The sequence below is a fragment of the Felis catus genome, chromosome F1 (assembly GCF_018350175.1).
Source record: "Felis catus isolate Fca126 chromosome F1, F.catus_Fca126_mat1.0, whole genome shotgun sequence".
Classification (NCBI taxonomy): domain Eukaryota; kingdom Metazoa; phylum Chordata; class Mammalia; order Carnivora; family Felidae; genus Felis; species Felis catus.
The window spans coordinates 28,920,917-28,936,519 of record NC_058384.1 but is presented as its reverse complement, the minus strand read 5'-3'; the positions used below and the strand labels follow the sequence as shown (position 1 = coordinate 28,936,519).

Genomic DNA, 15,603 nt, shown 5'->3' with positions numbered 1-15,603 from the left:
AGGGTAATTTTAATGTTTTTTAAAGTTTATTTAGGGGCGCCTGGGTGGCTCAGTTGGTTAAGTGTCCATCTTCAGCCCAGTTCATGATCTTGTGGTTCTTGAGTTCGAGCCCCACATCATCGGGCTCTGTGCTGACAGCTCACAGCCTGGAGCCTGCTTCGGATTCTGTGTCTCCCTCTCTCTCAGCCCCTTCTCTGCTCAAGCTCTCTCTCTCTCTCTCTCTCTCTCTCTCTCTCTCTCTCTCTCTCTCTCAAAAATAAATAAACATTAAAAAAAATTAAGCTTATGTATTTTTGAGAGAGTGAGTTGGGGAGGCGCGGAGAGAGAGGGAGTAAGAGAGAGTCCCAGGCAGTCTCCTTGTTGTTGGCACGGAGCCCTATGCAGGGCTTGAACCCACGAATTGTGAGATCATGACCTGAGCTGAAACCAAGAGTAGGACACTTAACCAACTAAGCCACCCAGGAGACCCAATGTGAGTAATTTTAGATATGCTTTCTCTCTCAAGTATCTGACTAGCTGATACTAGCCAAGAGGGAAAAGTTAGGTTCCCTCAGTGGCTACTCCTCCGACTTCCAGGAGGCAAAGGAGACAGGAACAGTTTTACTCAATTTATTTGTGGTTCATTTGCTCTCTGCCTCTTCCAGTGAGCTTTTAGATGAGGAAAAACAAAGTGGTTATTCTCTCCGCTCCTCTCCTGATGTCTTTCTTTCACCAGGTAGCCGGGAGGGTACAGTTTGATAAATTTGCACTATTCGAATAGGGGCCCTCGGATCTCTCATTCACAAATTCTACATATTATTATTTATTGAAAACTTACTATGCACCCAGCAATGAAGTGGGCAGTAAGGGTTCAAGACTCAGCTTCTTTGGTGGATACCTAGGGAACTGGATTCTGGTAAAGTCCAGCAGGCCTCAGATGCTGTTCAAATATTGCATTAACTCTCAAAAGCAGTAGTGGTTTTAGGGTTGTGAGGTGCGGAGACAGTTAGGAATTAGGAAGGGTTAGCAGTGTGGAGAGGGAAGTCAGGGCTCCCCTAGGGAGAAAGTGAAAGGAAGGGAATCATCATAAGCTATTTGTCTAGGGTTTTTCTGGTTGGAGGAGGGAGGACTGGAATATAAGGGGCCACGGAAGTTGCTGGCTACTTATTCTGTGATATACAGAGGTACAGCGTACCTTTTCTGAAACCATGGCTCAGAGGCTCAGTATTTATGATGTCCCTTCTCTCCACGTCAACCAGGCCCCATCTAAATACACTAGGAGCCAAATTCATGTAATAGTTGTAGGGAGACCCCTCCGTTCCCCCACAAGGTAGGCTTGTCTGAGTCTGTCACGTGTTAGCACTGAAAGTCCCATGTCTCTGCGACCCCTTCCTCCAGGGCATTTGGTCACATTGGTCCTCCTAACTGCTTCCTTGAAATTCAGCAAGCTGAACTTACGCAACCTTCATATGTATGTAGGGTAATGTTTTGCTGAGAGTCAAGTAAGACAGTTTTAAAATGTTATATTCTCAGTTATTTTTTTTCAATGCCTATACCTTAAAATAAAAACAAAAGAGGCTCCATCCAAATCCATTTAAAAATACTCCAGAAATGGGGCGCCTGGGTGGCGCAGTCGGTTAAGCGTCCGACTTTAGCCAGGTCACGATCTCGCGGTCCGTGAGTTCGAGCCCCGCGTTAGGCTCTGGGCTGATGGCTCAGAGCCTGGAGCCTGTTTCCAATTCTGTGTCTCCCTCTCTCTCTGCCCCTCCCCCGTTCATGCTCTGTCTCTCTCTGTCCCAAAAATAAATAAACGTTGAAAAAAAATATTAAAAAAAAAAAAAAACTCCAGAACTATTCTCACCAATTTAGGGCACGAATGATGTAACTATTTCTCCAATATGGACTTCAAATAGAGTGACTATACAATTTAGCTGCCAAATTAAGATATTTTTGAGAATAAAAGGGGGACTAAAATGATTTAAAAAGTATAACTTTTAGCATATTTATTTACTGTGGCGCCTGGGTGGCTAGGTCGGTTAAGCATTCGACTCTTGCTTTTGGCTCGGGTCATGATCTCACAGTTCGTGAGTTTGAACCCCACACCTGAGTTCCCTGCTTGGGACTCTCTCTCTCTCTCTCTCTCTCTCTCTCTCTCTCTCTCTCTGCCTCTCCCCTGCTCTTGCTCTCTTGCTCTCTCAAAATAAATAAATAAACTTAAAAAAAATTCTATTTACCAACAAATTGGTTTTTTTATGTTGTTGGATCTATAAAACAGTTTTAGTAAAAGCCATTTTCAAAAAAAGAATTGTTTCTTAAAAACCTATATATTCACATATATTAAAATAAAAAGGTTTGAAACATTTATGTTGATTATCTGAATATTAAAAATAGTCTAAGTGGAATAATTGTTGTTGGTATATATTCATATACTTTATCCATTTTCTTGCTTTATCATTTGATTATACTCTGTTATTGAGATATTTCTGAAGAATGTATTTTTTCACTGTGGTCTTACTATATACGTATTTTTAAAATAAATTTGTCACACTCCCTATCAGTTGATTCCTCTCTGTAGTCCACAGTGTTTTCAACTGAAAACTTACTCTTCAGGTGGCAAGGCTCATAGTAAGCTCAGAATAAATTCTCCTAAGTAGAGGAAATTCTCAATTCTATCCTTTTTATTTTGAAATGTGTAAGTATTTCAGTCAACGTATTTTCACACATGATTTCTGTTTGCTTCTTTTCAGAGTAGATTTCTTTAACAAATACTTTTGTTAGACAAAACTTGTCATAAGTTGTCTCTATTTATACTTAAAAATATTTTGCATAATGTAGATGCTTCAAAATTGTTAGCTTTTAGGATTCCATGCCATTCTAGGACAGAATATACATTTATGAAATAAATCAAGGAGCTCCATTAAAAAATTATTCCACAAGTTTGTATATTCCAAGGTGCAGTTGTAGAATTTCAAAATTAAATTTTATAAATTGATTAAGCCCTCATTGTTTAATTTATTCAATTCTTTCCTTGCTTTTATAGGATAAAGTTCAACATCTTGTTGTTTCCAAATTTTGTTTTTAATAACTACCATTCTCTCAATGCTTCATGGAACATTTCTGCTCCATAAACATCTTATTTAGCAAGAAATTTATTGGCAAAAGATAGAATGTATGCAGAATTTGTATTCATATGGTCCTCACAAAACAAATAATTTTATCTTCAAAGTTCAACTTTTTAATTGAATTCGCAGTAGTATTTATAATATGGCCAGATGAACTTTTTCACTTTGATTCCATGAATTTCATGAAAAAAATTGAACACTTACTGAAATTGATCAATTTGTAATTTGAAGCATCTGTTGAAACATAAAAAAAGGGGTCATTTAGCTGTCCACAGCTAAATTCTTCCATTAATGAAACTAAAGACATCAACAGTTGTTGCTTCCTATTTCATACAGGTCCAAGAAAATCTTAAAATAATGTCTAAGGTTTGAAGTAAATCCTGGAGCCTCTACAGCATATTTATTTTTTCCAGTTTTTCTTACTACAGGTCTCCTGGTGGATAGTAAATTGGCAAACATTTTAGGTACATTATATATTTGTCATCAACGTCACTGAGAAATGAAAATTCTGTACTTAATTTTTTCGCTAAGCCCACGTTTGTTTTGTTTCTTGAGTTCATGGCTGCTGAGAGGGTTCATTGCAAAATCTTTAAAAAGCATTACCAAACAATAAAGTAAATAAAAGTAAATAAATACTTGTAGATTTCCATTGTCTAGTAAATGGCAAAACCATTTTAGCAGGATTGTTCATGCCACTTGTATAAGTGCTTTGGCAGGCATGCTGAACCCCCACTTCCCACATACATTTCACATTCACCAAATTTCTCATTTCTCACATTTCACAGTGATCCCACCCACTGGCCTAAGGACTTCATCATCTCCCAGGCACCACCAGGTACCAAGGCACGACTGATTCATACACCAGATGGCCACCAGGGGCAGCAGCAACAAACACTTCTCCCAATCCCAGGACCAGAAATTGTCCAATGCCACCTGGATGCAACCACTCTTTATCAGCCAGCATCCTGATAAAGGGGTCGAGTCAGTTAACTGTGTCAAGAAAGTTTTCAAAAAAGTGAGAGGACTTATCATTGATAGTTCAGATTTAAGCTCTTGTTACCTGTTGAACTCTGTTTATTGCCCATGTACCTCACACACTACTAGAGAAGACCATGGTAGAATATGGAAGTACAAAGTGATCTACCAAACCCGTCCTGGCTTATTCTAATACCACAAGAAATAATAGTATCTTGTTAAAAGCAACAACCATAACAACAACTCTGGGACACATGTTAAATCAGGGAGAGGCCAGGAAGTGTATTCACTTTGTCTATTGACCACAGGAGTGCTTCATAAAATGACTTTCTGTACTCCCTCTTCAACCTATGAAATCAGAACTAGATATAGCCTCAACATTTGCATTTTTGAAAGGCTTTCCATGATATTCTTAGGGACCCTAAAGATTTATTCCTGGTTTGGAAAATTCCTTCACCTCTTATTTCAAGGTGTCAAACCTGCTGTTTACAGAGATCAGGAGTATCACGCACTTTACTCCATGGTTTACCTAACACCTGGATCAAAACTGTTATTGAAAGTGAGCTAGAGACAAATTGAACTTAAATTCAGTCACGTGATGATAAATACTGTCATCTCCTTTGGCAAACTTGCAAGCTGTGAGATTTATTTTTGGCTGTATCTTTTTTTTTTTTTTTTTTTTTTGCAACTTGGACCTGTGATAACAGACACATTCTTTCTTTTGAGGATCAGGTTTCCAACCAAAGAATAAAAAATATACTGAACATTGATTTTTTTTTATGTTTACTTATCTTTGAAAGAGAGAGAGACAAAGTGGGAGTGGGGGAGGGGCCAAGAGAGAAGGAGACACAGAATCTGAAGCAGCTCCAGGCTCTGAGCTGTCAGTACAGAGCCCGACGTGGGGCTTGAACCCACAAACCAGGAGATCATGACCTGAGCCAAAGTCAGATGCTTAACCAACTAAGCCACCCAGGTACCCCAGTGAACGTTAATTTTAATAGTTTGGAAGAAATAGGTACCAGGTAAGCATTTTTTAAAAATGAAATACTACTGAAAAATTTTAAATCTGTAAATTATTTCACTTCATTCATTATAATTTCTATTGCAAGAGTCCTGAGAATGTGTTTCTAATTTCTATAAGGGAATTGATTCCAGCATGATGAGGTTCTATTTGTTTAGAAGATTTTCTGTATTTGCGTACTTTTTTTGCCAGTAACTTCTATGAATTTTTAGAACTATCTTGATCTCACTGTCTTCAGCTACAAAATGAGGATTTTAGTCTAGTGGATGTCCAATCTTCATTCTAGTTTCTTAAATTCATCTTTCACATCTATTTTGAATGTTTGGAATTTCTTATGTACATGTATTCTATATTATTTTATTAATAAGTATGGGCCATTATTTTTCAGTTATTTTCCTCTACTTTAAAGAAGCAAATGTTAGCTTAAAAAGGGAGTAAACAAGAACATTAGATAGATGGAGGGAATGGACTGAGGGAGATAGAAAAGCAAATATAGAGTCAGGATATATGGGACAGTAGTTATTTTTAAAGATTTTCTAAGGTATAGGGAATCACCTAGTGGTGGAAACAGAAAATGCTTTTTGAAAGTTTAGGATTTGGTTTCCTGTGCTTTAATTCAGTTCAGATCACTGAATAGTGTCCATATGGTTTGTAATCAATGTATTTAAAATACAGCAAGATGTTGAATATTTATTTTCTGTAATCAACTTTTAAAATCATACTAATGTCAACTATGTAATATTATCCTCAAGCCTTTCTTTCCTAGAGGGATCAAAAATCCCCTAATACTAAGTTTGAAAATTAATTCTTGTCCCAAAGAATGTGTTAAATTCATGGTTCTGTAGTCAGAAGAAGTCTAGATATGCACAAAACAAGCATGAAAGCATGACCCTTATCTACCAGAAATGCGTGGTCTAATCAGAACCAGGCAAATCTATTACGATTACACTTTTAATTTCACAGATGAGGTAGCTGACATTCCATCTACTTTACAGAGGCTTTTGAAACATCTGAGAAACCAAGATGGATTTTTCACTTGTCAAAAATAATCATATGTATATGACCCCTTCCACTTACTTTGGGTTTTCCTCAGATAAAGACTCAGACGGAAGTAGTTTTGGGAGGTGATAATTCCAGGAATCAAAGTGGGGGGACAGGGAGAGTGAGACATGGAAAGAGGAAGAGTTAGGGGAAGGGTGTTATTTCCCAATAACGTCAGCAGGTGCCAAGGGCTTGATTCTTCTGTGATCTCTCAGAATTGCACATGTGAAAGATGGAATGTTGAGCCATCTATTCTCTGGCTCCTGACCACATTCATTAAGATTGTCCCTGGAAACTATAATTATCCCTATATTTCTAGGCTGTGCTTGTGTGGTAGGTTAGCAGGCTCCCTTAGCTCCAGAGAAATCCCTGGATCAGAGAAGTGGAGTAACCCATGGCTTGCACTTGTGGTGGAAAGAGTCTGAGCCCACACAGAAACGTCTACTAGAGTGGTGGCTAAAATCACAGGTGGGCCAAGGGGATATCCCAGAAATACTTTCTATGACCACACCTTATCCTGCTCAGACCCACTTGTCCCCAAATTAATTCTGTCATTGTATCTTCAAAGTGCTGGCCACAATCTCTAAAGACTTTGTACAGAAAAATTTGTGGATCAGGCTATGGTGGTTCCTGCTACTATAGCTGGTCCCAAGGCCATGACTGATATTCATCAACTTTCTGCTCTACCATCCATTCTAGGTTTCTCCATCCTAGGCCAGCATCAGCTGATCTAATTTATTTGCCTGGTGGGGGGATTCCAGAACTTCATCTCAGAGTGGTCAGGCCTTGGGTTGCCTTGCCCTCCTTGGACTGTGGTGGCTGCAATTACTTGTTCACTCTTATCACCAGACATAAAGACACATAGGAGTATCCCCAGTGATTCCTCTGAGTTTCAGACATATTCTTCCTTCCCCTTTTTTGCAACAGCAAGCCTAGTTTCTCATGGTAATGTGGGTTGATTAACCTCACCAGTATTATAAGTCCTTTCTTTGCCTGCTGGTCCAATTGTGTTAATAACATAAACAAAAACAAAAAACCAACCAGCCAACCAACCAAACAAACAAAACAAAGATCAGTTGTAGCTTCAGGGTTTGTGGGACCCTTTTGTGTCACAGGAGTAGTGAACCCCACTTCCCACTTTACCCAGTAGAGCCCAAAGTAGAAGGGGAGGCACACATGGGTTATTGGGAATGATAGTGAGAAGGGCTAATTTGTGTTCCTTTCCTTGGAATCTGGACCTGGGTATTCTAGCTGTTGAAGACACAGCTTGCTTTATCGGCTCAATACAGATAGTGCATTACGGAGGATGTTTCCCTAACTCTACAGGATGCTATGCCTAAACTAGCACCTTAATAGGCCGCTCCAATGTGGTATCTCGATTCGTTTCATAGTACCAAAAACCAAGTGGCTTCAAACAATAGACATTTATTGTCTCGCAGCTCTGGAGCTAGAATCTGAGATGACAGTGTTGGCATGAATGGTTCCTTCTGAGGGCTGTGAGGGAGAATCTGCTCTATGCCCTTCTCCTGGCTTCCAGTAGTTGGCCAGCACTCCTTGGTGTCCCTCGGCTTGTAGCAACTCCATCCTTTTCTTGGCATTCTCCCCATGTCTCTGTATCTGTGTCCAAATATCTCCTGTTTATAAGGACATTGTCCTACTGGATTAGGACTCACCCTAACAACCTCATGTTAACTGATTACATCTGAAATAACCCTCTTTTCAATCGAGGTCACATGCTGAGGTGCTAGGGATTAGGACTTTCACATGTGAAATTATGGGGGCACTATTCAACCCATAACAGTAGCAGACCAGCTACTTCCAGGAAATAGGCAGGATATGGTAGTACGAGCAATCCTATGGTCACATACACATTTCTCAGTAGGTCCCCTGGTTGAAGGCAATTTTATGTAAGATTCCATGGCTGGTAGAGGCTCTGTAAAAAGAAAAGATAAACCCACCTCTGGAGTAGGTATTGATTCCTGCAGAGTGGAAGTGGAGATCTAGTGCAAAACTGACTTGCCACCCAGAAGCTGGTTGTTTCTGTATCTATGCTGGAAAGATATCTAGAAAATCTGCAAATATTTAATAAACAGTATGTTTCTAGGGGCACCTGGGTGGCTCAGTTGATTGACCATCCGACTTCGGCTCCGGTCATGCATGATCTCATGGTTCATGAGTTCGAGACCCACGTTGGGTTCTGTGCTGACAGCTTAGAGCCTGGAGCCTGCTTCAGATCCTGTGTCTCCCTTTCTTTCTGTGCCCTTCCCTCGCTCATGCTCTGTGTCTCTCTGTCTCTCAAAAATAAATAAAGGTTAAAAAAAAATACTTGAGCTGAATGAAAATGAAAAGTCAACAAATAAAATTGCTGTCACCAAGTAAAGTTAATATAAACTTGAAACGCTTGTGTTAGCAATAGAATAAAGATCTAAAATCAGTTATCTAAACTTCCACTTTAAGAAGCTAATAAAAAAATTAAACTTTAAGTATAAAGATGAGAGTAGAAATCAATGAAATTGAAAATGGAAAAATATTAGAGAAAAAAAATCAATAAAATCAAAAGCTTGTTCTTTGAAAAGATCAACAACGTTAATAAAATTCAAGCTGGATTGATGAGAGACAGGGTGGAGGAAAGAACACAAATTATTAGCATCAGAAATGAAAGGGAGGAGTGCCTGGGTGGCTCAGTCCGCTAAGCGTCTGACTTTGGCTCAGGTCATGATCTCATGGTTCATGGGTTCGAGCCCCGTGTTGGGCTCTGTGCTGAAGGCTCTGAGCCTGGAGCCTGCTTCAGATTCTGTGTCTTCCTCTGTCTCTGCTCATCCCCCACTCATGCTCTGTCTCTCTTTCAAAATAAATAAACATTAAAAAAAAAAAAGAAATGAAAGGGAAAAGATAATTCATCTGATAAGGCCACTAAAAGGATAGTAATAGAAGATTTTGAAAAACTATGTTCCAATAATTTTGGCAACGTAGATGAAGTAGAAACATTGCTTGAAAGACACAAACTACTGAAACTGAATAAAGTAGAAATAGACCACTTTAATGACCTCTTTTCAATTAAAAATTTTAATTCCTAATAAAAAACCTACACAGAGAAAACTCCAAGCCTCAGCATTAAAGAATAAATGATACCGGGGCGCCTGGGTGGCGCAGTCGGTTAAGCGTCCGACTTCAGCCAGGTCACGATCTCGCGGTCCGTGAGTTCGAGCCCCGCGTCGGGCTCTGGGCTGATGGCTCAGAGCCTGGAGCCTGTTTCCGATTCTGTGTCTCCCTCTCTCTCTGCCCCTCCCCCGTTCATGCTCTGTCTCTCTCTGTCCCAAAAATAAATAAACGTTGGAAAAAAAAAATTTAAAAAAAATTAAAAAAAAAAAAGAATAAATGATACCAATTCTATGTAAACTCTTCCTGAAAGACATAAGGACGAAATGCTTCTCAACTAATTTTATGAGGCCAGATTTAACCTGACACCAAAACCAGGCCAGTTTTAACCATACTTAATGATACAACAAGATGGAAAACTATGACCCAATATCTCTCCTATACATAGTTGCAGAAATCTTCAAGAAATATTAGCAAGTCAAATGCATCAACATATAAAAAAGGATAATATACCACACCAAGTGGCATACATAACAGTAATTCAAGGTTGTTAACAGCTGAAGATCAAACAGTGCAATCCCCATGATACCCGAATAAAGGAGAACTACCATGTTATCTTCTCAATAAGTTCAGCAAAAGAGTTTGATAAAATCTAATAACCTAACACCATGATAAAAATGGTCAACAAACTGAAGCAGAAAGAAACTTCCTTAAGCTGATAAAGGGCATCTATAAAAATTTATAGCTATCATCATACTTCGTGATGAAAGACTGAATGTTTTTCCCTAAGATCAGAAAGACAAAAAAGATGGCCACTCTCATTATACTATTCAACATTATACTTGAGGTCCTAACCAATGAAATAAGGAAGGGAAGAAAAATAAGTAGAAAACATATAGATTGGAAACAAGGAAGTAAAACCATGTTGAGTTGCAGATAACCTGTAGAATATAGTAATCTACAAAACAGCTACTAGAACTATTAAGAGATGTTATGAGGTGAATTGCACCCCGCCCCCCCAATTTACATGTTGAAATCCTAATTCCTAGTACATCAGAATGTGACTTTACTTGGATACAGGGTCTTTACAGAGTTAAAATGAGGTCATCAGGTTGGGCCCTGTTACGGACTGAATGTTTGTGTCCTAGCTGATTAATATAAGACAGGTTAGCAGGTTTGCAAGATACAAAGTCATTTTACAAAAATAAATTGATTTCTTTATACAAGCAACAAAATACGAGAAACCAAAAATTTTTAAAGTCTGCTTACAATAGCATGCAGAAAAGGAAATGCTTGTGGATGAATATAACAACATATGTATGTACCCTGAAAATTATAAAACACTGCTAAGAGAAGTATTATTTAGAAGACTGATTATAAAACACTGCTAAGAGAAGTGTTATTTAGAAGACCGAAATAATTGAAGACATATACCGTGTTAATGAACCAGAAGATACAATATTCTTAGATCCTTCAAATTGATCTACAGATTCAATGCAATCCCAATCAAAATTCCAGGAGGCTTTTGGAAAAGTTAGGATTCTTATTCTAAAATGTTTATGGAAAATAAAGGTCCTAGACAATTTAAAAAGGTCCTAAAACAATTTAAAAAGATCATAGTTAGAGAACTTATAGTACTTAATTTAACGACTTAATTATAAATCTACAGTAATCAAAACAGTATGATACAGTTGTAAAGATAGACAATACAGGTCAGTAGAACAGTACAAGGAGGCAGAAATAATGTCCCTGCTTGTGTGTTCATTTAATTTTCAATAAAGGCATTAAGGTAATAATAGAAAAAGGATATGGTATTAGAACAACTGGATCACTATATGGAAAAATGTCAACTTTGACCTTTATATCATGCCATACAAAAAATAAAACTCAAAATGGATCAGAGACTTACATGTAAAAACTCAAATTATAAAATTTCCAGAAGAAAATATAGGACTGTCTTTGAAAATTTGAGATATGTGTAAATTTCTCAGATCCAACTCAAAAAATCATGACCCATGAAAGAGAAGATTGAATTGACTCTACCAAAATCAAATTTCTGCTTTTTGAAAGACATCAAACACATTTGGAGCAAATGTTTGCAAACCGTGTATCAGACAAAGGCTTTGTGTTCAGAATATATGATATATCATAGGGAGAAGACCAGCAACTCAATAAAAATATAGGCAAAATATTTTGAGATACTTCACAAAAGAAGACATACAGCTAGCTAATAGGTACATCAAAAGATGGCCAACATATTAGTCATCAGACAAATGCAAATTAAATCCACTGTGAGCTAACATACACACTGAGCAGAATGGCATAAATTAATGACTACCAGTACCAGGTACTGGTGAGGATGTGCATCAGATCGAACCCTCATACACTGTAAAACATACAAGCACTTTGGGAAAGATTTGGGGCATTTCTTAAAAAGTTAAGCATTCACTTACTATTTGATGCAGTAATTTCACTCACATGTATTTTACAAGAGAAATTAAAACCCACGTTCATGCACAAAGCTCGTACGCAAAAATATAGAAGCTTATTCATAATAATTCCAAATAGGAAACAACACAAATGTCAATCAATAGGATAACCTGATTGCATATCCATGCAAAGAAATATTATTAAGAAGTTCAAAAAAATAAATGAGGAGGAGTCTCAAAAATATTATGCTGAGCCAAAAAAAGCCAGACACAAAAGAGTAATGGAATTACATAATGTAATTCTAGTTATATGAAGCTCTAAAAAAAAACCCACAAATTTAATGTATAGTGATGGAAAACAGATCAGTGGTTGGAGTGTATCTTGGACTTTTGGGGGGTAGATACCTGGAAAGGGTCACAAGGAAACCTTCTGGTGTGAAGGATTATTTAAATGTTGATTTTGATGTTGCCTACAAAGGTGCATGTATTCTTCAAAATCCATTGCACGATACACCTAAAATGAGTGTATTTTATGTGAACTACATCTCAATAAAAATTTGAAAATAAGATATAGATTTTCAAAACAGATAAAAACAAAATAAAATCATGTGCTGCCTCCAAGAGAAGCATCTAAAGCATGTAGACACAGAATTGTTGCAAATAAGAAGGTGGAAGAATAGGGGCGCCTGGGTGACTCAGTTAGTTAAGCGTCCAACTCTTGATTTTGGCTCAGGTCATGATCTTGAGGTTGTGAGATTGAGGCTCCACCCAGTGTGGAGCTTGTATAAGATTCTCTTTCTCCCTCTCTCTCTGCCCCACCCCTGCTCTCTCCCTCTCTCTCTCTCTCAAAAATAAAAAATAACAACCAAACCAAACCAAAATAACAACCACCAGCACCAACATCACCACCGATAATGTTCCTGCCTCATAGAACTTATATTGTAGTGAGGGAGGCAATCTCAAGATCAGATACATACCTGTAAAACTAAAATGTCTTAAGTCTCCCTATAGCTGAAACATCATTATGACATAATAAAAAAAAACTGCTGCTTAAAATAATAGGTTATATTGTCTTCAGGATTCAGAGAGCTTTTATTTAGAGAAAGAACTTTTATGGTTGTTTTTTTTTTTTTTTGAGGGGTGGGGAGTAATTGATTAAAAGGAGGATGACAACTTATTTAATCGAACCTGAAAAGGAAATGGAATGTTATGAGAGAGATGTGATGCTTGCTGGAGGGAATGTAGCTTGAGAAAGCATTTATTAAAGGGATATATTTGAGCAGTGTTAAGTGCTATGAGGAAGATTCAGGAAAGTAGGAGCAGTGGATGATTCCAGTTTACAAGGGCATAATTGAGAGTCAAGTTTCTGAAATGCAAGGGGCTCCAAACACAGAGTGGTCATTCAGCCTTTGAGTCAGAAATATGCTTCCTGTGGTTGTAGCAGGAAAAACGGAGAGAAAAATGGTTGTTGATTTGGGCAAGGCTGTAGATGTCAGTGACAGGCAGTTGAAGGTGTTCCTGTCAGACGTCTTTCATTTTCTGTGAACTGGGAGATAAGGTCATCTTCTGAGAACCAAAGTGGAGATGGTAGTTGGAGGAGATTAGAGAAATTCTGGACTTGGGACAAAGGGTTGTCCCAGTTAGAGGTCATACATTTAAAGTGGTTCCTATCTGCACAATCCTAGGATTTTTCTCCAGCCCCATTCTGTAGCAATAGGGCTCTTAGGAAGGGTCTGGACAGGTGCATGCATATAAGTTTGGGGAGACAAAGAGAACAAGGGGTAAGAGAGTGGATACTAGTAAAAGGAGTAGTTTAAGTGATGGACCCTGCAATCCAAGCTGGAGAGGAAAAGATAGACTCAAGAGCACTGAGTGATTGGCAGAAAGTAGAGATGGTGGATGAATAAATTAGCCCAGAGAGTAGACTGGCTCAGTGAGGGAGCAGCTTTAAAAAGAGAAGTGAGGGACTAATTTCACTTAGCATAATATCCTCCAGTTCCATCCACATAGTTGCAAATGGCAAGATTTCATTCTTTTTGATTGCCAAGTAATACTCCAGTGTGTGTGTGTGTGTGTGTGTGTGTGTGTGTGTGTGTACATTTTCTTTATCCATTTATCCATCAGTGGACATTTGGGCTCTTTCCATACTTTGGCTATTGTTGATAGTGCTGCTATAAACATGGGGGTGCATTATGCTAAGTGAAATTAGTCAGAGAAAGACAAAAATCATATGACTTCACTCATATGAGGACTTTAAGAGACAAAACAGATGAACATAAGGGAAGGGAAACAAAAATAATATAAAAACAGAGGCGGACAAAACAGAAGAGACTCATAAATATGGAGAACAAACTGAGGGTAACTGGAGACATTGTGGGAGGGGGGATGGGCTAAATGGGTAAGGTGCACTAAGGAATCTACTCCTAAAATCGTTGTTGCACTATATGCTAACTAATTTTGATGTAAATTTTTAAAAATAAAAAATAAAATTAAATAGAAAAAGAAGAAAAGTGAGGGAGTTGAAAATAACTCTCATAAGACATCTATGTTTGGTTGGATGGGATTCACCCCCTTAAAAAATGGGGAAAAATAGCAGGGGAAGGAAACCATAATTGAAATCACAGAATAGTCTCCATCACATGGTTCCTCTGTTCAAGAAGTCAATGTATTTCTTTACTGATTATTATAGATGAATGTAGTACAAGGTTTGGCTATACAGTGACCACCCAATAGTTATCTACTAAGTAATGAATAAATAAATAGTAAATGTCATCCTTGAAAGTCCTCTATTACATGTCTTCTGGTTCCTTAGGTAGCTAATAGTTGAATAATTACCCAGGGAAGCAATGGAATTGTGATTGGTGCTGGAATCAGAATTGGGTTCAAATCCCAGAACACCCAGATGCTAGACTGATCATGGCATTGTCTAGTAAAAGTTCTCCTCACCTACCGGCTCCCTCCCTTTGTGGGGGGATTCAAGGATAGTGGAGAACAAGGTCTTGGTCCAGATGGTGGTTTTACATCCCAAGATGGTCTTAATTTTTATGTGCAAAGTTACTGGGAAGTTAAGAGATACAAAAATGAATTAAAACAGATTTTACTCCACAGGAATTTTCGAGACTGACAGGGGAGACAGACATAAATATAATGTATACACCAATTTCTAAGAAAGACATAGAAAATCGTTATTTTTTTTTATGTTGGTTTATTTTTGAGAAAGCGAGAGAGCGCTAGAGAGAGAATTCGAGTGGGGGAGAGGCAGAGAAAAAGGGACAGAAAATTCCAAGCAGGCTCTGCACTGCCCCACATGAGACTCGAATTCAAAAACCATGAAATCATGATTTGAGCTGAAATCAAGAGTGGGATGTTTAACCAACTGGGCCACCCAGGGGCCCATGGAAATAGTTATTTCTAAGAGCTGGGTGAAAATAGGGAGTTTTTATGAAGGAAGTGGCATTTGAACTGGGTACTGAAAGAGGAGCAGAAAAGGTAAAGGGCCATCTAAAATGCAGTAACCATCTAATGAAAGGTAGAGAGAGGGTTACAGAAAGTTTGTAATGTATCGAGGAGGGCAACAGCATCAGAGATCCATTAATTTAACAATTCATTCTTTTGCTCCTGTCTTTAGAATCTTATTTTTTGTTGACTAGGGAAATAAAACAAGTACACAAACATACACAAAACTAGTGGGCTTCATATAAAGGAGAGATAACATCTACTTTTGGAGATTCTTCTGGCTGCAATGTCCTCCCCTGAATCCAGCTAACAAGCGTTCAGAATCACCTCTTTAGAATACGATCAACGGGACAACAGCAGTTAAGAGTGACTTCCTGTATACTCTAGATTCAATTTCAAATTAGGGAGCTTCTATGTTCCTCAATTACCTTTTAAATAAAATGGAAACACTCTCCTCAAAGAATTGTTAAGAATGACACTG

The 15,603-nt window shown here is 38.1% G+C and overlaps 1 long non-coding RNA gene across 5 annotated transcripts in view; it reads right to left on the bottom strand.

The window, feature by feature from the left end:
• Positions 1–15,603, bottom strand: part of LOC109495636 — a 36,827-nt gene that overhangs the window by 20,901 nt on the left and 323 nt on the right. The window lies entirely within an intron of this gene.